Source organism: Sturnus vulgaris, chromosome 1 (assembly GCF_052056855.1).
Source record: "Sturnus vulgaris isolate bStuVul1 chromosome 1, bStuVul1.hap1, whole genome shotgun sequence".
In the NCBI taxonomy this organism is placed as follows: Eukaryota; Metazoa; Chordata; class Aves; order Passeriformes; family Sturnidae; genus Sturnus; species Sturnus vulgaris.
In genome coordinates, this window is record NC_142243.1 from 43,354,510 (window position 1) to 43,378,131 (window position 23,622).

Genomic DNA, 23,622 nt, shown 5'->3' on the forward strand with positions numbered 1-23,622 from the left:
GGGCTAATGAGGAACACCGACACAATGAGCAGGTAGATCAGGCTGCACAGATAGAGGTGTCGCAAATAGATTTAGACTGGCAGCACAAGGGAGAGTTGTTCCTGGCTCGATGGGCCCATGATGCCTCAGGTCATCAGGGCAGAGATGCCACATATAAGTGGGCACGAGACCGAGGGGTGGATCTAACCATGGACAGTATTTCTCAAGTTATCCATGACTGTGAGACGTGCGCTGCCATCAAGCAGGCCAAGCGGGTGAAGCCCCTCTGGTATGGGGGGCGATGGTCCAAATATAAGTATGGAGAGGCCTGGCAGATTGACTACATCACACTGCCTCAAACCCGCCAGGGCAAGCGCTATGTACTGACCATGGTGGAAGCCACCACTGGATGGTTGGAGACCTACCCTGTGCCTCATGCCACTGCTCGGAACACCATCCTGGGCCTGGAAAAACAAGTTCTTTGGAGGCATGGTACCCCTGAGAGAATTGAGTCAGACAATGGGACTCATTTCAAGAACAGCCTTATAAACACCTGGGCTAGAGAACACGGCATTGAGTGGGTGTACCATATCCCCTACCATGCACCAGCTGCAGGGAAAGTTGAACGGTGCAATGGCCTGCTTAAAACCACCTTGAAGGCACTGGGTGGGGGAACTTTCAAGAACTGGGAGATTAATCTACCAAAGGCCACCTGGTTAGTGAACACCCGAGGTTCCACTAACCGAGCAGGCCCTGCCCAATCTGAGCCCTTGGGAATATCGAATGGAGATAAGGTTCCAGTGGTACACATGAGAGGTATGCTAGGAAAAACTGTTTGGGTGAATCCTGCCTCCAGCAAAGACAATCCCATCCATGGAGTTGTATTCGCTCAAGGACCAGGTTGCACCTGGTGGGTAATTAAAAAGAATGGAGAGACCAGATGCATACCCCAAGGAGACCTTGTTTTAGGGTGAAATACCTATAGTACTGTGCCTATGTCTCTAACTGCATGTATGTATATATAATGTAACAGTTTAATTTGATATAGCATATTAGTATGGGAGAAATTCAGGGGTGGATAATGTTGGGGGTTGAATGCTTTGCTTTTCTTTCTGTGGAATTTCTCCCATTGTTATGCTAAGTAATTGTGGCTACACCTTAAAACGACAGATAATGTTCTCTCGTAGGGGGGTGGCTGGAGGGAGGGGGGGGGGGGGAACCGGAAAAGGAAAGGTGGGATAGGGGGGTCTGGAGCGGGGGACTGGCTCTCGCTTGGCTCGTGGAGTGGGAAGAGAACCTGGGCTCTGCTCTGGCATCTTCCCCTGTCATCCCAGCGCTGAGATCCACACTCCCTGCCTTTGGACATCGCTCTGCTGCTCTCCCAGCTCACCCTACTACCTCCGGACACTCTGCTGAGCACCACGACCGACACCGTGAGGGGGGAGTCACTTTCCCCATCCCCTCTCTCCCCTGGGCCGCGGCCGCCATCACCCAGCCCTCTTCAACTGCGCGGGACCTGCCCTGCCCCCACAGCACCGGTAACAGCACAGGGAGACGGCCTGCGGCCAGAAGGGACTGGAGCGGAGCTAGACTGTTTCTGTTGCCAATTTTTATAGCTGTTGTTGTTTTTTTCCTGCTTTGTTAAATACCAGTAAAGAACTGTTATTCTCATCCCCATATCTCCTGCCTGAAGGTGTCTGAATTGGACCTAAAATAATTAAAAGGGAGGGGGTTGCACGCTGCATCGCAGAAAAGGGGCTCCTGCCTTTCCTTAGACCATACCTGTCTTTCAAACCGAGACAAGTCACCATCCCTGGAGGTATTTAAAAAGCCTGTAGATGTAGGGACATGGTTTAGTGGTGGATGTGGCAGTGCCGGGTTAACAGTAGGACTGATATTAAAGGTGTTTCCAACCTGAGTGATTCTATGATTATAGCAGCATACCATGTGAATTGTCAAATTTAGGAAGATAGTTCTCCAGGCTTTCAAGCAAGGAAGTCACAAACCACATGTGGATTCTACATTTAAAGGAATGCTAGATGCAATTCTTTTCAGAGGTCATGAATGTATTTTATTTTCTTTTACACCATTGCAAAACTGATTTTTAGTAGTCTTAAAGAATCTGCTGCCCTATAGTTTTCTACCATTACTGACACACACTACCACCACATCCCCATAGAGATCCCATAAAGTAAATTCATACCTATGGCATGAGAAATTCAGTTTGTGTAGTGCTCATACATTCTCATTGCTCAGGAGATATTCTCATTGTTTTGAGTAATGGCTGGATACAAACATTGCCTCTCTTTCAGCATTTCACTGATGGGTTCTTTGAAATGCCTTAGACAGCTATTTGTTGGTTTATGCTTTTATTACTGGAGCCCTAAAGCTAATGATGGGTCTAAGATTTAGTTGCTGAATCTTCTGCCTCATACATATGACTCTGTACTGTAGCAACAATTTTCTGGTCCACATCATCTTGGGAGGCCTGGAAACAAATAAAATTTCATTCTGAGGCTGAAACAAAATATTTTCTAATTTATTTGTTTCCCTTCCTGAGATTTAGAGCTTTATACCTTGCCTCTCTTGCCGTAAGAATCAAGAGTTGCTTCAGCCAATTAAAAACCCTCAGGAACAGCATTCATCACATGGTTGTGAACCAGCACAAGTTGTAGGCACGTAATTAGGGCAGCAGATTGCTGGGGCAGCAGAAAAAGACAACCCTTTTGTCTATTTTGCTATGTCTGAGTTTTAGCAAGCCAAACGAGCTGCTGCAGCAGGAGAGGGTGTGTACCAGCCATGCTGTGCTGCTGAAAGGAGTGCTGCTTTCCAGGAGTAACAGTGGCTGCTCCCATTCCTTTCCTCCCTGCAAGCCAGGCTCATGGAGCTTTTCAGCAAACTTGTCCCTTTTTTTTAGCCATGCCTGCGAATTTATATGTTATGTCGTGTCTTATATATCCCATTGTCACAAAACCAGAAGCAGGAATCTGATAAAGAAATACCATTCTCTTACCAGAAATTCACTATTGGACTCAAAGACACACACCACCTCCAGTGAATGGGGATAAATTTACAGAAACTACTCCTTAGGATTTAATAATTTTAAAATTGCTGTGTGAAAAACTGCTCAACATCGAAGATTTCTGTGCAGTTGACAACTCTAAATGAATGTTTCACTTTCCATGGCTCAGAAGTAATTTCTGACAAATTGCTAGTTCAGGAGAAGAGACTCACCCCTTATGTTTTCAAAAAGTATGAAGTAGTCCTTGTAGCAACATTTCTGCCACGTTTTTGTCCTCTTCCAGGAATGGATCAAATCAGCTGAATAATTCTAAGAGTCCTACATTAAATCCTTTCCATTGCAACTCCATACAGATCAGGTTATCTCTTTGAGTAGATCTGTGGATGAAAAAAAATTCTATTACATCTCTTTCAAAGTTCACCTGCCAGTACTGTTACTCATTTGTAGCTTTGTTCCCATAACTCCGGGCTAATATAACAAGTTCTTTTTTGCTTTTCATTTACATTAAACTGCAGTTGTTTGGCACCATTCACAGATTGAGAAATACAACTGCAGCCATTAAAGTCAGTTGCACGGAAGAAGAAGCCAGTGAGACAAAACAAGCAGTATACGGAAGAGTGGAATGATCCCTAAAATAGTGATTCTAAAAACCATTCCTAATTTGCAGACTCGCCCTTATGCAGTTCCTGCTCGAAAATAGCCTGCACTAAACAGCTTGTTTTCTCCCTAACTGAACAAATATAGAGACACTTAATTAAATGCCTGGTTTGATTCCAACAGATTGAAAAGCTTTTTCTTTTCCAGTATGGGGGAAAAGAACTTCTTGCTAAATGGAGTGCAAGGCCGGGTTTGGTGGAGGGCATGAAGTGCACATTGATTGGGATGTTCCTACAACCTTGACTGTGTTTCATTATCTTCATTCACTTTTGCAGCCACAAATACAGCCATCATCTCTCAAATTCATGGTAGTAATAGTAAATAATGCACCTGATGTGAAAAATATATCCAGGTTTTGATATATCTGTGAATTTTTCTTTTTTTTTCATTCCTTTTGTCTCCATTCTGATGCCGAGTTTTTATGACCTGCGGAAGGGCATATCACACACACACACCCCACACACCATTTTAACATTAATTGATGCTTTGTGAACCTTCCAGGGAGCACCTCAGGTGGGTTTGTGCCTTGACTCAGCCCCAGGTGAAAGTGAGTGCCAGAAACAATCTAACATCTAAACCACAGAGGTCCTGCCTGCAACTTGAGTCTGTTATGGTGGTCCTGAGCAGTCAGTCCTGCCAGCCTCAGGATTTACTGTGCATGCACAGTAAAGCCAGACACGTTGAAGGCAGCTGCTGCATTGGCCAGCCCCTCATGAGAGCCCTGTCTCTGTCAAACACTGAAGTTACTTGCTTGGCCATATCAGTCCTGTAAGCACAAAGTAAGAAGTGTGATAATTTCATATGGATGCTTTGAAAGTTGGTGTCACTTTGCCAGGTCTTTGTTTCTTTGCCTCCCCCAGTCAGGTTTCCTAATGATAGCCTGTCCATTTTTCCTCCAAAGCCAAATCCACTGTTTGGCCCCTCTGCATGGCAGTCATCCTGTACCATCTTACCTGTCTTGCTTTGCTCCTCACTCAAGTTTCTTCAGCTCTTCCCAATGGTTTTGCTGTTCTGGTTTTTCTCCTCAAATGACTCACACATGTAAGACCTCCCTCCAAAATGTTCCTACCTACTAGTGGTAGCAGGTTCCTTTAAATAAATTCAGGACCAAAAGATCCTTTCCTCAAAAAAGCATATGCATACACTGAATAATCTGTGCCAACAGACAGGGCACTCTTCTCTGATCTTCCCCCAGTCATGGTCCGTCCAGAGAGCTCTCTGAGGGAGGGAGGATTATCTCTGAAGTGGCAGAAGCATGGTGCCAAGAATAGTGGAGCCCTCATTTGGCCAGGGTACAGGACAGAACTATGACAAAATACATTAATCATCATAAACCTGAAACTGGGCTCCATAAAACCACACATGCTCTTAGCTGAGCTGACTTGGATTAAGATCCACAAGCACAAAAGCTGACCTCCCTGGGGTCACTTCACACCAGTGCAAGCAATTATCACCCACAGGAAAACAAATCACTTCTCTATGGTTTCCAATCTATTTTATTTGCCAAGAACAGATTAGCTTCATTTTGCACTCTATATATACAGCTTTTTACGTAAACCTGTATATACAAGGTTTTACATGTGAGAGGCTGCCAGACACGCATTTTCATTTTGACTTCTATCTGCTGAGCAAGGTTAGCTGTATTTTAGTAATGTGCCTCTGCCTACTTTAATACTGTATTTTTCAGTTTGCTTCTCTTTCTTCAACACAGTAATTTAACCCTGCTTTCCAAGACTAATACAAAAGAACTAACAGATGTACAAGATCAGACAGAAGGTGGATGTGCTTCTTTTTAAGCATCAGTAGAAGCAGATGTCGATGAGAAGGCTGTTGGGACAGGGCTACCACATGTGGATAATTCCTCTGAAATACCCTCTCAATTTCTGCCATCTCAGGCCTTAGAGACTCCTTGAGCCAGATGTTATATCTGGTCTAATAGCACCTCATGGACCTCTCTTCCTCTGAATGTATTTGATGGCTTTTTGAGCAAACACTTGTGCAGCAGGCAAATCCACAAGGTGCCTGTCTGTTTTTTAAAGGTTCAAATGGAGCTTGAATGCCAGAAGGGATCTGGTTTAATCAGCTTGGCTCTCTCAGCAAACTCCAGACTTGCACAGAGGAACATGTCCAAAAATTTCTTTTTTCAAATTATCTGAGACATGCTTAATTCTTTCATAAACTTAGATGCTTATCCAATTTTATAACTGGTTTTTAGGGTATATTTGTGTTTGCCTACTGCTTATGATAGGGTTATTAGTTTCAGTGTACAGATGAAAAATGAGAACATGACTTGCTCTAATGTCACTGCTTTAAATTCTTAAGTCTGTTTGTGAAAGCCCAGGTCAGACTAGAAATGTCTGTACACTAATAATTGGATATTGAACTTTAAACCCCCTCATGTATTATCTGAAGGAGCCTCGCCAGAGAACACTGGACTCCAACAGCATCTCAGACAAAACCTGAGTGCTTGTATGTGGCCTTTGCTGTGCATGAAATATCTTTTCATGGGGTGTATACAGCAGCAAAAAGAGCTTAATTGGAATGTGATGGGGTACACAGGCTTTTGCTGGCTCCCTGCACAAGCTGATTTCCTCAGTACTAAACAGTCTCATGATCAGCTTAATACATGGATCACTTTTATAGCCATACCTGGGCAGAGCTTTCTGCCCCAAATGTGAATTTCAAACTTTACATCTTTTTAGGACTCTGTCAGCACTTGTCCCGGGCCTGATCTGTGACCCACATGCCCCTCCTGCATGTCCCTCTGACCACTCCTTCATGTTTCTAGCAGACTTTAATTCACACGAGGTATAACTTTGCAAGACTTTTGGACAATAAAACACACTAGAAAACCGTGTGAATTAGGGGCTCCCGGGGTCAGAATTTAACAACCAACAAGAGTTAAAGTCTCAGCCTGTACACTCTGAGAAATGTAAGATTCACCTTTGCATTAAATTACATTTGCGTGACTCTTCACAGACTTTTAGAACAACCTGATCTTATGAGGAAATTGCCTCTGTTCCTGAATACAGTTATAAGAAAAATGTAGCAGGAGAGCTAGACTGTTAGTGTTACCTCATCCTATTAGCAAACAAACAAACAAAAAAAAAACCAGAGAAAGAAAGTTCAAACATTCAAGAAAACCTACAACGTTTCCATTCTGGTCTCCTTCAGAAAAGGGCCTCGCAGCTGTCACCTGGGAAGGGTCGAATATTAAGAAACATGACACCTACTACTGTCATGTGTGCCTGCAGTGATCATCCACATTTATGCCACTATTCACCAAAGGTGACAGACTGGAAACTAAGGGAGTGCTCAGATGAGAAGTGCTCTCCTGAATCGACAGGCTCCCAGTGAAATACACTGAGTCAGACTCAGAGGCAGCTTGCAGAAATGAGGCCAGTGGCAGCTCCCCATTGCTGACACAGTATGCATGTTTATTGAAGAAATAAGTGGGAATAGAAGTGGTACAGCAAGACAAGGAAAAAGAAAAGCATGTTTGTGTCCAGCACATCAGACAGATCACCAAATAATTGTTCTGTGAAGATATGACCTCTGTACTGCTGCCAAGAGCATGGAAACATGGTATTATGAGAAGCAGTTCTCATTAAGGACCTCATATTTCTATAAGACAAAAATGACAAAAAATGCACAGGAAAATTTGTTGCTGTCAGTTATTTCAGCTGTTTTCACTCCAATTCCCAACAGCACCTGTCTCATCCCTTTTACCTGGAGACACCCAATACGCTTTCCAAATCAGTAGCAATTTTGCCTCATTTAGATCTGGGTACACGAAACAGAAAACCCAAACATTCTTTCTAAAGCTTCTGTTAGAGTTGTTTACAGTTATTCCTGATTTCCAGAGAAAATGTAGTTGATTTCTAGGAACTGACAGCCCACTGACAAACTGGTCTGTTGAGACCATGGGATATTCATTCTTTTGAAGTCAAATTCTTTATTGATTCAACTCTACTGACTTTATCGAATTCTGTAGTCATAAATCTTACAAAGCAAAACTTCATAGACAAAATTTTCCCATTCTTTGCAGATTTTTTTTAAACACAGAAGGTAACTATGTGAACTAATTGCTTTATGCAACAAATTCATGTGACTCTTTTTTCTTTACTGATAGTTAAAGCTCCTTCTGATACATTTTCTCTCTAAGGCTGGAAATGAGAAACTCATTCCACTCAAAAGAGTCTCATGTATTCTTCTTTACACTAGTAATAAAAATGACATCAAGGTCTCTTCATAAAATGAAAATTTAATTTCTGACTCTGCTTTCTGCAGAGACTTTTAAAAATCTCCTCACCTAAAAGTGTTTTTAAAAATAAGTGAAAAGTTGTCAATAGGGTTGGCATTTTTTGACCAAAATTTTCTTTCCAAATCAAAAATATCCTTTTCAGAAAAAATGACATTAAATCAGTCCATAGATACAATGGTAAAAATGCAAGAATAGGCTGAGTTCAACAGGAAAGACTGAAAGTGCTTCCCTAGCCCTCCCCTCACAATAGTTAATTGCCTGTTGATCCCAACATTGTTGTGGGAAATAGAAAGTGTCTATGTCAATCCTCACTGAAGAAAACAATAACTGGATCTGCGTCTCTCATGCCAGGGAAGAGAGCTTTTAACAGACATTATTTTTGGCAAAAAGGATAAAACACCTGCCACCTGCTTAGTTTCAAAGAGTGCTTTTCCTTTGCCAGTTTCCAAAAAATACCTTAATACCCATTTGGAGGAAAGGAGACAAGCCACCCATCCTGAATGGAACAAGGTGGTTGTCTGTGACACAAAGTTAGGCTCTTCCCTCCTGGAGACAAACAGGAACTAAGACTTACTCCTCTGTATTTTTCTCTGTTTTCTGTGGCTGTCATTTCTGAGGAAGATGTCATAGAATTGCCATGTACAATCTAGAGAGCCACGGGGACAAGCTGATGGCTGTGCTTTTCATCAGGAGATAAATGTGTGGGAGATACCTATTTTCTCTGCTAGGTCTGGACTTCTACCCTTAACCACCGACTGAGTGAGGACAGTAAAGGGTTTCACCACACTATCTTGTCTCTGGATACAGGTAGCAAGGAAATAGCTACGGCGAAGCTTCATTTCCTTCCCAGGGTTTGTGGTCAAGGCTCTTGGGTTAGACTGGTTTTGCCAGCTAATCCCACCCTGAAAGGCAATATAATGTGGTCTGAGCAAAGAGGAAAAAACACCCATTTTTTAAAAAAGTGAAGAAGATTTTGTCTCCTAAAAAATACAAGCATTTCTTCCCAGAGTCTCTTTATGAATGCATTAGCTTTATATCTAGACCTTCAATATGAGACCACATGCAACCAGGACAGAGCTATGCCTCTGTGAACACCTGGGGGACCAGTTATTTCATAGTCTTTGTGAATTGGAAGAAGAGTTTTAAAATGGTAACTCCAGCTAGCTTAGAATACAGCCAAGCTATCCACAACACTGCCCGCACAACTATCCACTGTGACCTGTCAGGCTTGGGATGGAAATGGGGGAGAATAAAGGTTATTCAAGGGGAGAAGAACAAACACAGGTGGGATGGTGAGCCAAGCTAAGAAACACAAAGATTTTGCTTCTTTGCAGGTAGTTTCCTTGCTGGTTTCAGAATGGTATTTAGATGTTGGGGTCAGTTTGAAAAAAAATTTCCTTTGTATCCTCCCAACAGGTAAAAGACCTGCCACGTCTTGCATTGAACCACTGGTGGGTCTAATTCACCTGGTGAAACCTGCCTTCAGATGCATAAATACTGAGAAACTAATGAGACCATATTCAGATACAAAAAGGATCCCAGAACATTTTCCCACAGCTCTTGGAAGCTTTTGTTAACTTCGTGCCAGTGGCACTTTAAAATATAAAACCTATCCCTTCCAGGAAGAACGAGAAGATTTAAATCAGAACAGGGCCTGTTATGCAATACAATATTGCATTAGCACAGAGACAGCTATTTAAGGTTTGGCAGCTTGTGATTAATGCCAAGCTTAGTCCACCTCCCAAGAAAGATATTTTCCAATTGATTTCTACGGGTTTTGGCCAAGGCTCACACTGCACATACTGTGGATTTTTCCTCTCATCCTAGTCTCTCAGAAGTAGTAAACAAATAGGAATGAACTTAGAAGGTGATGAAGGGTTCCCAGTTTTTCCCTATTTTTGCATTGACCAATTCTATGGGACTAGGTAACTTTCTGATATCCTCTAACTTGATGTCTCTTTTACAGTTATGAGAGTTGCACTGTGACACATTTGAAACATCCATTCTCTATGCCCGACTGGTTTAGTAACCATAAGTAATAACCTTGTTCCATTGAGGTGCAGTAAAAATATACAAAAGCTGCAATTTTTCTGATTACACACCCCTACTCTTAAAACAGCAAAAAGACCAAAGTCTTCTGTAGGAAAAAAAAAAAGAAAAGCAGTTAAATTTTAAATTTTCTGTACTGCTGCTGCTCACTGAAATTTCCTTCTGACAGCAGTTCAATAGTAACAGAATTGAACAATATGCTCCACAGGAAAAGATAACAAAGGATCGATGTCTAAACAATTCCAGGATCATCTCTGAATTTGATGTCCAACAGATTAGTTTATATCATAATGGTTCCTTGGTCCTATTTTAAGCATCTTAGAGAAGAACACTTTGTAACCTGGTTAAAATCCTCTCTTATTGGACAGAAATCAATATCCAACAAGGCAGCAATGACCTCTCCCAAATTTTATTAATGCTCACTACAGGAGCACTTAAAATATTAATCCCAGGGAACCTACTGAAAAATTGAGCAAGTTTTAAATAATCCAGCATAGTAAAATGAGCTTCTAGCAATTCATTGAGAGAAAACAAGATTATCTGTTCCTGGGAAGAGCCTGGGAAAAGGAGATTGCCTGTTCTTCCTTCACACAGGCTGACTAATTCTGGGTGGCTGTGCTTGCTGGGTCTTGAGACAAGGCAACTCTCAACACCTCTTGGAAATACAAGAGAATAGTTCCTATATATTTCATACATATATGCACATACACATTTATATATATATATGTATGTGTATTCTTTACAGATATATATATATATTCCTGTGTCCATTGGGTATCCTCACCTGTGATTTTGGAGGAGGGCTCCTAGCACAGTGGTGTGCTTGATTCCATGCATGGCCCATAAATCTCCATTGTAGTGGCTGGACATATTAGCATACTAACAGTACAGCTACAGACACATTAAACGATGGCCAATACTGACAAGCTGAGTATTGCACACAGCTCTCTTGGATTTAGTCATATTTGACTTGATTCATCATTATACTCATTCTTCTTAACATTTTGCTGAGGTCCACTTTGCTTCTACTTACAATTTCCTGATTCTTACATCAATGACCCTCATCAGCTGTTTTGTTTTTTTTAATTCAGAGCAGCTCCAGCTACCTCTGTTACATTCTGCAGATCTGCATTCCAACTTAGCTCTATTCTCACGTCCCTGGGGTTCGTTCAATGTTCTCCTCTTGCCTAGCTATCCATAAGGGTAGCTGGACCTACAACACTTAGTGCAGTTGTGTTCCCACCTTCCAGGACCTGGTATCCAATATAACAAAACACAATGCCTTTAGCTATTTGGAAAAATCCTCTCTCTCTTTTCTTAATGCACCTGAGTGGGCACCAGCTGACACTCAGACAGTTTCCCAGTCTCAGCAAAAGCCAATATAGGAAAGAGAAATTAAGGCAACCTGGAAGAGAGGGATTTGGTCTGAGACAAGCATAAAGATGCTCACAACAGCTTGAAGAAGAATGGAAGAAATTATCTGCTTTGTGGATAAAACAAACCAAAAACTATTCATCTTGCATGGCCTTTGCACAGCAAAGTGTTCACAAGGGGAATGCTCCTCATCCCTCTCCCTCTAAACCAGAATGGATGGAGCATTCTCCTGCAAACACTGCAGAAATAAAAATGAGATTCTCTTGTCCTGATCATCCAAGTACATTTTTATCTGTGGCAGCAGAAAAAAATAAGTGCTGGAAAAAGTATTGCACAAATTGCAACTTAGGGGGCTTCACAATCAATCTTGTTTATTACAAGTTGTTTTAAATGATCCAGTGGATCACTGGGATCACTGACGGAATGGGGAATAAAAGGGATGATTGTGTCACATGCTTGAGAGATGAAAGGTACATAGATTTACCTACTTGATGTTCCAGGACAGGCACTGAGAAATTTTGTACTGCCTAATTTAGAAACAGACAGACTCTGGTCCTTTTTCTCAATTGCAAGAGTGATTAAATTCTGAGCTAATTAAACTGCATAGTAACTACCTTGCTTGTTTTAATGCGTCCTCTAAAAATTGTACTGCTGTATTTGTCATACTGATGAGTACTTATAAAATGCTTCGCTTTTCTGCTTCTGCTGTTCAGAGGGAACTCCTGGGGGATCCAACACCTTCATCCTTTGCTGCTCAGACTCATTTCTGCTGGGCAGCAGAGAAGCTGCAAGCACCAGTCAGGAATGGAGAAACTCCCGGGAACCCTGAAGAGAATTCTCCTGTTGGTGAATCTGGAAACAGCAAGAGAAGAATATTGTCTCCATGAGGAGGCAACTGTGCATGTCCTTCTGGAAGATCAGCGTGTCACTTCTGCTGCCTGGCCCATGAGCTGCAGGGCTCATGTGAGATTGGATGGCTCCACGGGCTGTCACACCCCGTGCCTGGAGCAGGGTGTCTGAGTAAGGAGGACCATGGCTCTTCCTTGCCCTCCTCCTTGCCATCTTTGGCCCAACCAATGACCACAGGGCTGGGAGGGCAGAGGGGAGAATACCAACTACTTCCAGCATGTCACCCCTATCTCCTCTCACAGGGAAGTGAGTAAGAGTGTTTTCATACTCTCCCCTGCTTATATCTTTGCTTGCATTTCGTCTGCGTGTCATCCCACACAAAACCAGCTCTTCCTTGGGCAACATCACCCTGCCTTCAGTGGGAGTTTGAGTGGAAATGGAGTAACAATCCACATTTGGGTTATAGCTTTGGGAAAACAACTTCACTCTTATAAAGAGTTTGGTTATAACCACATTTTCATATTGGTAAGCTATTTAAAGCATAAAAGAAAATGTCTCTCTTCTGCTCAGCTGTGGTATCTTAGGCTGTGTTCCAGCCAAGGAGTGCCTGATAAAGACTCTGTATTTTTCCATTAATTAAGATGCTTTAATTAATTGGGACAGCTAATTTGAATTAGCTCTAGAAATAGGTATAGCCCTCAAGAGAGCAAAGAACAATGCCTGCAGTTAATTCAGAATAGATGAGGGAAAGCTCTGCTTTAGAAGAGGCATTCAACCTTACAGACCAAGGCATCACTGGATGCACAGCTGGTCATTTAAATGCACCAGGTTTTGGTTTATTTTATTTTTTTTTTACAGGCAGTGCTTGTTTGTCCTTTCAGGAGTTACAGTCACTAGGTTTTTTCCCATTATGTGATCATAGCGAGGTTTTTGTCTGGACAAAAAAGATACTTTTGGCAACCCTGTATTGACAACCCTATATGATACAATAAGTAGAAAGAACACCCAGGCTTTGTCTTTCCAGTGCTGCCACACTGCATTTCCCCCAGCCCTGAGACATGAGTAGTTCTTTCCATTACTGCCTTTCTTTCACTACACTGAGGGACCACTTGTGAAAATCCAACACTCTGATGGCACACACTGGGCTCACCCAGCTTGTTGAAGCAGTGATCAGGGGAGAGGAGATCAGAGGAGTCTGAATGAGCAGCAGATCCAGGGCTAATTCCATAGATGATTCCTGATTCAGAATGGGCAAAGAGTCTTTCCAAAGAGGCAAGCTGGACTAGATGCAGAAGACAATCAGAGGTATTTGCTTTCTCATTTGCACAAGAACATTTCTCTTGGGAACAGAGGTGAGAGGGGAAAACAAAGTGCAAATTTTGATCATCTATTGTGATTATTCGAGCAATGGCTTTGCATTTTAAACTCCCTGGCCTGTTTATCGCTGCAGGAAGAACTTGTTCTGCAGAACAGGTAGGTCTGTCTGCAGGTGCAGACAAATCTATAGGTGATTGTTCTCTACACTGAAACACAACAGTAGGCTGGCCTGTAGAAGGATTTTGATGCTAGATACTAAACAGAAAGTGCTCACTCTAGAGTGAAATGTTCTAACTAACTACAAACTGCCACAGTCAGGATAAAGTCCTTACCACTGGCACAGGTGTGAAGATAACAGCAGCCTCCAAGCCCAACAAAATACTACTCTTTTAGAAATAGCAGCAACTTCTCCTTCTTGTACAAACAGCTGCAGTTGGACATTGTTGAAAAAGCCACAGCATACTCGCTTTTTTCCCCACTCTGCCATGAATCCTTCACACTGGATATGAAGCAGGATCCCAAGCCAATGACTTGGGTTTCTTGAGATTATTTTTTTTCCCTAGGAAATACCACTTCGAGCTCAACAAACCCATCACCCTTTCCTAATAGAAACATAAGTTCTGCAGGACACACAAGTAAAACATAAGACAGCAGATTAAAATATTTTTAAGGTTTCTGCAGATCAGCTAACCTAGTTTTCTCCAGGGAGCACATCAGAAGAAGAATATGAAAATATGCTTGAAAAAGTCTCCATTGGGACAACCACCCTAGATTCAGATAAGGGAATTGCATTCCCCACTCTTCATCCTGTAAAATATGATAAACTCCTATTAGCCCTAAATGAGGTACCTCACTCACTACCTGAAGGACCCCAAATCCAGTGTCAACATGAGACTGACAGTCCTCAACAGATTTTTCAGTTCTTCATTTTTCCAGAAAACCTGGATTTGTTTGGATATTTCTTTGCTGATGGGGGGTGGCATTTTTTAGCTCTTTTGTTTAAAAATAGTAATCTATTTAAAAACCTGATTGCCACTAAATACATCAGGAAGGCTCTTTCAAGTAAACAATTAAACAATTACAATGGAAGATATTAAAATAAGGTTTCTGTGATATGATGGGATTGATTTAAGAAGGTTGCAGGAAGCTAGAGCCTGCTGTTCTGTGACAAATGATTTCCCTGAGAAAATTCAGTAAGGGAAACATAATCACATAATGGAATTGATCTTGAAATATCACTAGCTCCTGGGTTTGGAAATCAGCAGCCCCCAGTGACCTTGTATTTAACATCTTTATTCATGAACTAGGAAGAGAAAAGGTAAACACATAAAGGATAAACCAGTAGACAAGAAGGGCAATGTCAGTCTTGTTTAGTCCATGGGGAACTCAAATGGAAAGAGATCTGATTAGAGAAGTGAATTGGCATGTTACAGGCTACCTCAGAAAACAAGTCTAATGAGTCATTTAAGGGCAGGACAGAATGGAGATCTGCAGAAAGGCAGAAATAAGACAAGCACAAGGCAAAACAGAACTTATTGAAGTGAATTGGGGTTATATCAGAAGTACACTTGGTGCCCATCTGACCCCAAGAACTCTAGAAGCCCTTTGCTTCTCAAATATTGCTGCACTCAAATATCAGCCCAAATCACCAAAACAAAGAAATCAGGAGTGGAAGTACAAATTGTGCTTTCCCACCCCCTTTAGCTTGAAAAATGTTGTTGTTTATGACACACCATCACAGGCTGTCCCCTGGAGCCACTGGTAACACCAGTTAGCCTTTGGGACAGCTCTCATGGTGGCAACCAGGTAGGAAAATCTGCTTTTCTCCATGAAAACCAGTGTACTTGGGGCCCAAGAGACTGACAGTGGCTGTGGCTCCAGGAGGGGTTGATTTCATTCAGGAGTGAATGCGTGGACCAGAAATTGCCAGGACCATGTTTCCTAGCACACTAAAATTGTGCCCGCAAGATGAGCAAAACCAGGAAGGCTACATGGTGGAAACCTCAGGCTTGAATTCCATGGCCAGAACTGAAGGGGTAAAACTTGCATTTAAAGCAACTACAAAATCTTTGTTCAGTGCTAAACAACACTACAGGGTGTTCATTAAAATGGGGGCTGGAGGAAGCACCAACTTCCAAATGAGGAGATGGTCAAAGAGGCTGCAGCCCTCTCAAGCAGCAGCTTTTCAGCTTTCCATCTACATCTCTGCCTCCCTGTGCAAAAAAGCTGCTGGCAAACAAACGTAGACCAGGGTGAGTGGTACTCACGGTTTTCCAGCATCCTTCTTAGTGGAGGATGGGGAGAAGCTGCTGTCCCAGCTTCCTACAGCCGGTAGGAAAATCCAGAGAGGGACACAATGAGTGATGGCTGCCCGATTTGGCTTTTCCTGCCAGCCTTGCAGGCTCCTCGTATTCCCCGTGGAGCGAGAGTGGCACCTGGTGGTCACATAGCCCTCGCACTCGCCAGGCGGATTTTTTTATTACTATTTTTTTGAATGCTTGGTAAAGTGAAAATGGCAGTGGAGCACTTGGTATAAAGCAGTCATGATTAACTAGATCAATGAAAACCGCTGGCTGCAATTAGTCCTGTAACTCATTCTTTTCCAACGTCCCTTGTAATTCAAGATGTGCCAATTCAGAACTGTTTTTGTAACATACCCACAGCACTAGCCTCCCTGCCCACTCATTGTGTTCCTGTGAGTGGAAGGGAAGGAATGAGGACCTGTCCTAGCTTGCTGAAAACATGTTTTCATTTTCTTTTTTTTTTTCCTGACTCCTTAAAAAAAAAAAAAATCAGGGCTTTCTGTGCAGGCAGAAATAAAATAAGTCTGTTTCCAATCAGCTACCAAATGTACATCCCTAGAGATGCTCAGGGCCACATGTGCCTTGGAAGAAAATATTGTTATTCTCCTTCTGTCTGTCATTGAGACATTCTGTGCCTTGGCAGGACATGACTTCTGTATATCCCTGCACTCTGCAAACCCTGTGAATAATAAATGTGGTCTGAGGCAGAACTTCTGCCAAGGCTGCTCCTTACATCGTTAACTTGTCTGGCAAGCTGAATTTCTGGTGCAGAAGGGCTCTTTCTGAGAGATGAACAGAAAAACAAGCCCATACAACTCACTGAACCTAAGACAACTTGTTTCCATTGAATTCAGATCTTGTGGCTGAGTGATTTTTGTATGACTGAAGGGTGAGTGCTTCATTAGAAATAAGATTCTGATGGATTATCTGTCTCTTTACTTCTGACAAACCAACTTGTATTGGAAGTTTTTATGTAGCTGGGCCCCTCTCTCTCTCCTGGGCAATCTTTGCTGTCTTAGAGCAGCTTTCTCAAACTGCTGCCTTTCCCTGCTTGAGACTTATTTTTTTCCCCAGCTGCACCTTTCCTAGAATCCACAGGAACAAACAGTCTCAGAGATCAGTACCTGTCTGCAGGCTTGGTAGGAGTTGCCCAACGTGTTCAGCAGTCACCAGGATGGGCAGTGAAGGATACACACACCGGTGTGGGCATACAGTGTGGCAGCATGAGCTGCACTTCCACAGACTACAGACCTGGGACTGCATGAAACAAAATCCATCTCTCCATAGCTGTTGTTCTGCAAAGAAATTATAACAGAAAAGATGAGGCAATTATACAGCAACTGCCACAGCATGGAAGCCACCAGGGCTGGCTTTCCTACGGGAAGGTGGCCAGGGTCACCTTCCCAAGCACCATAACTGCATTCAGAGATGGATGCCCACTGCTCCAGCACAGGCAGCAACTGGAGAAAAGGTTACTTTATGTGAACACTGCTGTCCATTTTAATGAAGAGTGGGATCTGCAGATACAGCCTGAGGATGGCTTTATAACATGAAAGACCTTCTAGGTAACAGAAATGGTACATGATGTATCTCGGATGTATCCCAGAAGGTTCTTCTGGTGAAGAAAACTACAAAGTGCCAGCACCCTTCCCACCACAAAGTTTTTCCTCCTGTTCTACTCCAGGGGTTGCATCCCTGATGCAAGGGCAGAGGCTGTGGAAGAAAGAGCAAAATTAGAGGAGAGAGGTGGTAAGCAAAGTTCCCCATCACTGGGAACAAGTGCTAAGAATACAGTAATTAAAAGGCAACAATGTAGAAGTGCAAGAAGAAAAGAAAAACAGCTTTGAGAGACAAAGGATTTACTCTTTCTTTTTGTTTCTCCTTGAGATGTGCCCGTAGATGGCAGAGGAGCGTTAATATTCTTGCCCCAATATCTCCCGAGTTACAGAGCTTGCTGTTCTCTTCCACTCTTGGTTTTGCATTGTATCATTGTCATCAGTGAATCATAGAATGGTTTGGGTTGGAGAAGACCTAAAAGATCCTCTAGTTCCAATCCCCTCCCATAAGCAGGGACACCTTCCTCTACACCAGGTTGCTCCAAGCCCCATCCAACCTGGCATTGAACAATCCCAGGGATGGGGCACCCACAACTTCTCTGGGCAACCTGTTCCAGTGTTTCACCACCCTAACAATAAAGAATTTCTTACTAATTTCTAATCTAAACCTAACTCTAACCCAAATCCCCCTTGTCCTGTCACTACATGCCCTTGGTATAAAGTTTCTCTTCATCTTTCTTGTCAACTATCTTCAGGTACTGGAAGACCACAATAAGGTCACCCCAGACTATTCTCATCTCCAGGCTGAACAATCCCAATTCTTTTAGCATTTTCTCATACAAGAGGTGCTCTGTTCCTCTAATCATCTTAGTGGTCCTTCTCTGGACTTGCTCCAACAAGTGAGGAAGGGAGGAAAATACTGCCAATCCCCTAACCCCAGTCAAGTTCTGTGCAGCTGAGCTGGACCAGGTCTTGTCACCAGTTCAATGATCTGCTTACACAGAGGAGCAGAGCAATGGCCACAGCGTGAGCTCAAACTGCTGTTGTCCCTCCAATGCAATGCTCAGGGTAAACCTCTTTTTCTGACACACAGGGATTTTTCTGGTCTAGCTTATGTCATGCTAAAATGAGTTAAAAATAAATGAAAAAACAGTGCCGCCTTTATTCCACAACAAAAGCATCCAAACAGGCCACCAGCCCAATGGAAGGACTGAACTGGATTTACCAGTAATTGTTACATTTCTGTCCAGAATCACTCGGTGGGAATCCATACCGTGTTTTGTGAGGTCTTTGCAGAACTAGGAGGAACAGTACAACCAGGGCCTGTTTTGACATCCCTGTCACATGCTCCTGCAACTGCTCTAACACTGCTCTTACAAACGGAAATACTACTGCCTCTGTCCATCCCAACATCTGATAGCTGCCCTCAGAGTTCAAGTTCAGTGATGTTGCTTCTGGGAAAGGATGTGGCTGTGAGACACATTCCTACATCGTGGCTGGAGCCATGTGATGTCTTCTGCAGGCTGAAGGTTTGCAGCACAGAAATAGTTACAGACATGGCAGTACAAAAGGAGAAGTATCAACGTGAAATACACTGCAGGGTTCAACTGTAAAGCCATAGGGTAATACAGGACTGGAAAACACCATCTGGAACTGACTTTATTTGATAATTTTTCTGTGTGGGAAGAGAATAAAAGGAGAAATAAACAAGACTACCCTCAACCTACAGAAGGTAAAAGGACGGGAATAAAGCAAATGAACATAAACCTGTAAATAATACTAAGTATTAAAGATAATTTAAAAAAAAAACAAAGCCAGAACACATTGTAAAAATAACACTAAATAGCAAAGCTGCCTAAAGACAGCAGGACATAGCCTTTTCATCTGCTAGTCTGCATTTGATAGTCATAACTTTCATGGGAAAAAAAAGGTTCAAGTACTTGACAGACTTGAGAGAAAATCTGTTTGGTATTTGGTGAGATAAAAGCCCCTGCCGGAGCCAGATGGCAAGGTGAACTGCTCCTCTGGAAGGAGCAATCACTTCTGTGGTGGGAGAAGATAATGCACCCTGAGACAGCAGGACACAGAAACATCACACTGACAAATCCTCTTGACACAGCAAACTGAGAGATTTCATTATCGAGGGATTGAGAAAATCTCCTGTAACCATTTGTGTTGTATCAGTAGAGAACGGCTATCATTCAGAAGAGCTTTACAATGAGGGAAGTTAAACACTAGGTCCTAGGAAAAAAAAGGACAGATTTGGAATGTACTTCCACAAAGATGACCAGGGTCAACCTCTTTTTTCTGACACACACGGGATTTTTCTTGTTGTTCATACTGTACATTCATACACAAGATAAAAAACACTGGGTGCCAGGTACAGCCTCTGCAGCACAACACAGCATTTTTCCTTTGAAACAAGATGTATTTGGCAAGATTTATTCACCAGTTGCTGAAGTCACACATGCAAGTATCTGTAGACCTCACATGACACCGACTGCACGGTGACATCTCAGAACCACACCGTGTGCAGCAGCCAGGCAGGGAGAGCTCAGGGCTGCCCCAGGACGGGCCCAAAACTCACAGTGGCATCGGGCAGAACCAAAAAAAAAAGGCAGGTGGATACATGCACTGACCCAGCCATTTTAATAGTTCCTCTCCTAAATGCCTGCACTATTTGTGGAAACATGTGAGAACAGAATTGCAAAATGAATAATGGATATTTGTCCTGGTTGTCAAGGGGGCCAAGCCACAAGACGTATGGGTTAGTGGCTATTCTGTCAAGCAGGGCAGGGAAAGAGGCTGAGTTTCTCCAGGACAGTGTGGTCCCTACATTGTAGGGAAGGAACAAGCACAGCAACATCACAACACCTTGTAAAATAATTTGCATTCATTTGCATGAACACGAAATCTCTGCAGATCCCTAGACCTTGCACACTGTATTAAGAAGTTACCACCAGCTGTAACCATCTCGCAGCAAGAGGGTATCATTTTGATGAAATACTAATTGCAGTGCACATCCTACTAGGGCTCCTCGGGGAGGAGTGAAAAGCTGTGGGGAGGACTGCACACGCAGTTCATTTGCATCGGTTGTCCTTATTATTCCTCCAGGTTCTCTTTTCTTTCTGCAATATCAATTATGGCTCATGCAGTGACAACCATGGGGTGTAAAGGGAGTGATAGGGAGGCATGTTGAGTGACTGGCAGACATTTCAGGAGGTTTAACTTACCCCACTGCATCTCATTTTTTCCCTAATTTCTTATTTTCCCCTAATTTCCTTTCCCCTCCCGCTAAAAATCTACGTGGGATATGCTCAGGAATATATTACATCTAGGAAAAAACCTGATGGAAACAAATTCCTGCATTCTTTGCATAAATAACCCTGTTGATCTCCTCCACAGACAATGCACAAATAGCTGCGGATATCCAGAGCTTTCGCCCATGTTTGGGAAGGTCCTGAACGGGAGGCGTACTCCTGACTGCTTACTGTGCGCAGGTTTTGTAGGGAAACAATGCTTCCAAATTGTTTGGGGCTTCAAACAGGTTAACACAGGTCTCATGTCAGCTGCTCTGGAGATCACCTAGAACTGACTTAACCCACCCACCTCCAAAAAAAAAAAAAAAAAAAAAAAGCCCAAACAAAAACAAAACAGAATTTAATTTAATGCACTCCTCTCTTGGAGAGTTAATTTTCACCTGAAAAGGTCACAAGGTAGCAGAGGTGTGAAATCTGATAGCACCACCAAAGCCTGGCAGGTTTCTACTCAAATTCCTACAGGAAAGGTCTTCCTCCCTGTTCTTGCTGCTGTAAACTTGGTTTCGAAGCAAGGTCTGCCCATAGTCCCCAATATTTCCTTATGCACATGCAGCCATTTGGACATACATCTGCAGAAAGAATTGCAAAGCCTTTACTCCAGAGCAAAGTCATTTCCCTCCCATGTTGCCTTGCAACAGACCGGCCAGCTGGGAACAAATGGATTTCAGAAGTGCAAATTGATTGAATCAGTTTCAGAAAAGCAATCACCGTAGATCTAAGGTTTACCTAGGTAGTTCCAATAGCAACTGAGTTAGCATCATGTTATGTCTACCGTGCATACGAAAACCACGCTCCTGGAAATACTGGCTCATGTTTCTTGATAAGAGAATAGGCTTGGTATTCAGTAGAGACTACAGAAAATGGAAACCTCTAAAGACCTTAATTTGAAAACGCCTTTTTGAAGGATGAAATTCTTGGAATTGCAAGTGGCAGCGTTTTAAACTGATTCTGTTTCCAGAAATTTGATGGTAATTTTTCAGCTGCCTTTGCTAACCAGCGTTTTCTGGTGTACAAACCCAGCCATGAGATCAGGGGCTTTGTCTCCTTATTTGTCAATCATCTGACTTAGCTTATAACATTAAAGTCTTTATTTGAACAGCATGGCAAAAACCAAAAGCTTTAGGAGAAAAGTTTCAACTTGTTCAAAATCTACATGCTTTTTGAATGAAAAATTATCACAATTGTTGCTGAAACTCCAAGTCTTGATAAAAAGAATGGCTTTTTATAAGCAGAATGCCAAAAGTTTCAGTGACTTCAAAAGTATTATGAAAGGTTGGTTGGGGTTTTCTTAGAAAGTAATTTTGAGATTAAAGAGTAACAAGTGTTATAAAAGGTTGGTTGAGGTTTTTTTAGAAAGTCATTTTGAGATTAAAGAGTAACAATTGTTACAAGCTTTACTTCAATTAGTATACAAGTTTTTTCTGTTTAGAAAGAAATATCCATCTCAGCTCACAAGGGACAGCTCATATAAAGCCCAAACGTGTAGTGCAGCAAGCACCTAGGCTGGAAAACCTGTTTACCAGCAGGCTTCGTCCCTTGGGCTTTACAGGTCCCTCTGGAAGCTTCCCTTGTGGGATCCCCGCTGTCTGACAGTGGTCCTCCTGACTCTTTCCCTGAGATCAGCTATCTTTGAAACCCCTTGCTTTCTGGTTGAAATTAGGCAACAGGCCAGAATCTGATGGAAGATGAGAGAGAGAGAGAGACACTTCTCACGGAGTTTGCATGTCCTTAGGGAAAAGGGACTAAAAGCATATACCAGAAGAAGGTTTTCAAAAGAGATGCTAGGCTACTGGTTGTTGTAAGGAGTGAGAGTCAGAGAGTTTTGCTGTATATTCCTGTGACTGTGTAATCCGTCTCACTTTACAGTACTTGGTTCCTACATAAGAAAAATAATCCCTAAAAATAGAAAGGTACTAGTCAGGAAGGATCAGAATCACTTTTATCACTTTATGTTCTTCATGATGAATGTGTCTTTCCCAATGCCTGTGTTGGGAAAACTAAAGCGGAGACTCAAATAGAGTACTGAACACATCATTGAAGGAAGGTGCTTTCCCTTCTATATTGCAGGATGAGTTTGTGCCCAGAGAGGCTCAGAGAGAGGCTAAGAGAGGCCAGGCACTGTGCTGCCAGAGATCCTGTGCTAAATCCTGCAGCAGCTGCCTGTGTTCAGGAAGCCAACTTGTGCTGAGGGCTACTTCAACTGCATTAATGGGTGGGATCTCACCATTAACAGTTCCGCTATTGTTAATTACAGCCTTTCATGCTGTATATATGTTATACATATGTATATATTTCTTCAGCAGCCAATAATAAGGGCTCCTCCTGTCCCATGCCAGCATTGCTTATGTCAGGGAAGGAGAGGATTGGGTGCATGGGTGTGCAGCTCTGCCTGCCCACACAGCAGCATCTTCTCACCTTTTACCTTTGCACATTCCCATCTTACTCTGCTGTGAGCTCTCCCAGCTAGGAATAGCCACTCTACCTTGCTTCTCATGGAATGTATTTACAAATCATCGCTGTTTATCTCAGAGGTGGCCAGGATGCTCTTTTGGGTACCAGCGGCTGCAAGCCCTGCTCGCCGACAGCCTATTCCTCCCCACAGAGGATGCCCCTCAGGAAGCAGCTGCGATGCTGGAACAGGCAGGGTTTTACAGCTGTGTGTGTGCTGTGCTACCTGTTCAGACTTTCTTTGAGCTGCTCCTTGTGAGCTGAGGTGGATGTTTCTTTCTAAAAACAAAAATCTTGCATAGGGATTATAATGAAGCACGTAGCAGTTGTTACTGTTCTGTATAAAAATGACATTCTTCTAAAAGAAAGCCAACCAGCTTTTCGTAATACTTTTAAAATTATTGGAACTTTCGGCATTCTACACACAAAAAAACCCCAAACAAAAAACCAACCAACCAAACAGCAAACCCCTCATTTTTTCCCC

At 42.7% G+C, this 23,622-nt stretch overlaps 1 protein-coding gene across 2 annotated transcripts in view; it reads right to left on the reverse strand.

The window, feature by feature from the left end:
• The window catches only part of ENTPD3 (ectonucleoside triphosphate diphosphohydrolase 3), a 45,025-nt gene extending 29,108 nt beyond the window's left edge, over window positions 1–15,917 (reverse strand). For both annotated transcript variants that reach the window (XM_014878459.2, XM_088164714.1), the window contains exons 1-2: window positions 15,779–15,917; window positions 3,214–3,378 (exon numbers count right to left, since the gene is read on the reverse strand). The gene's annotated coding sequence lies outside the window, so the exon portion shown is untranslated. The remainder of the gene's footprint in view (window positions 1–3,213; window positions 3,379–15,778) is intronic.
• Between the last annotated feature and the right edge of the window lie 7,705 nt (window positions 15,918–23,622).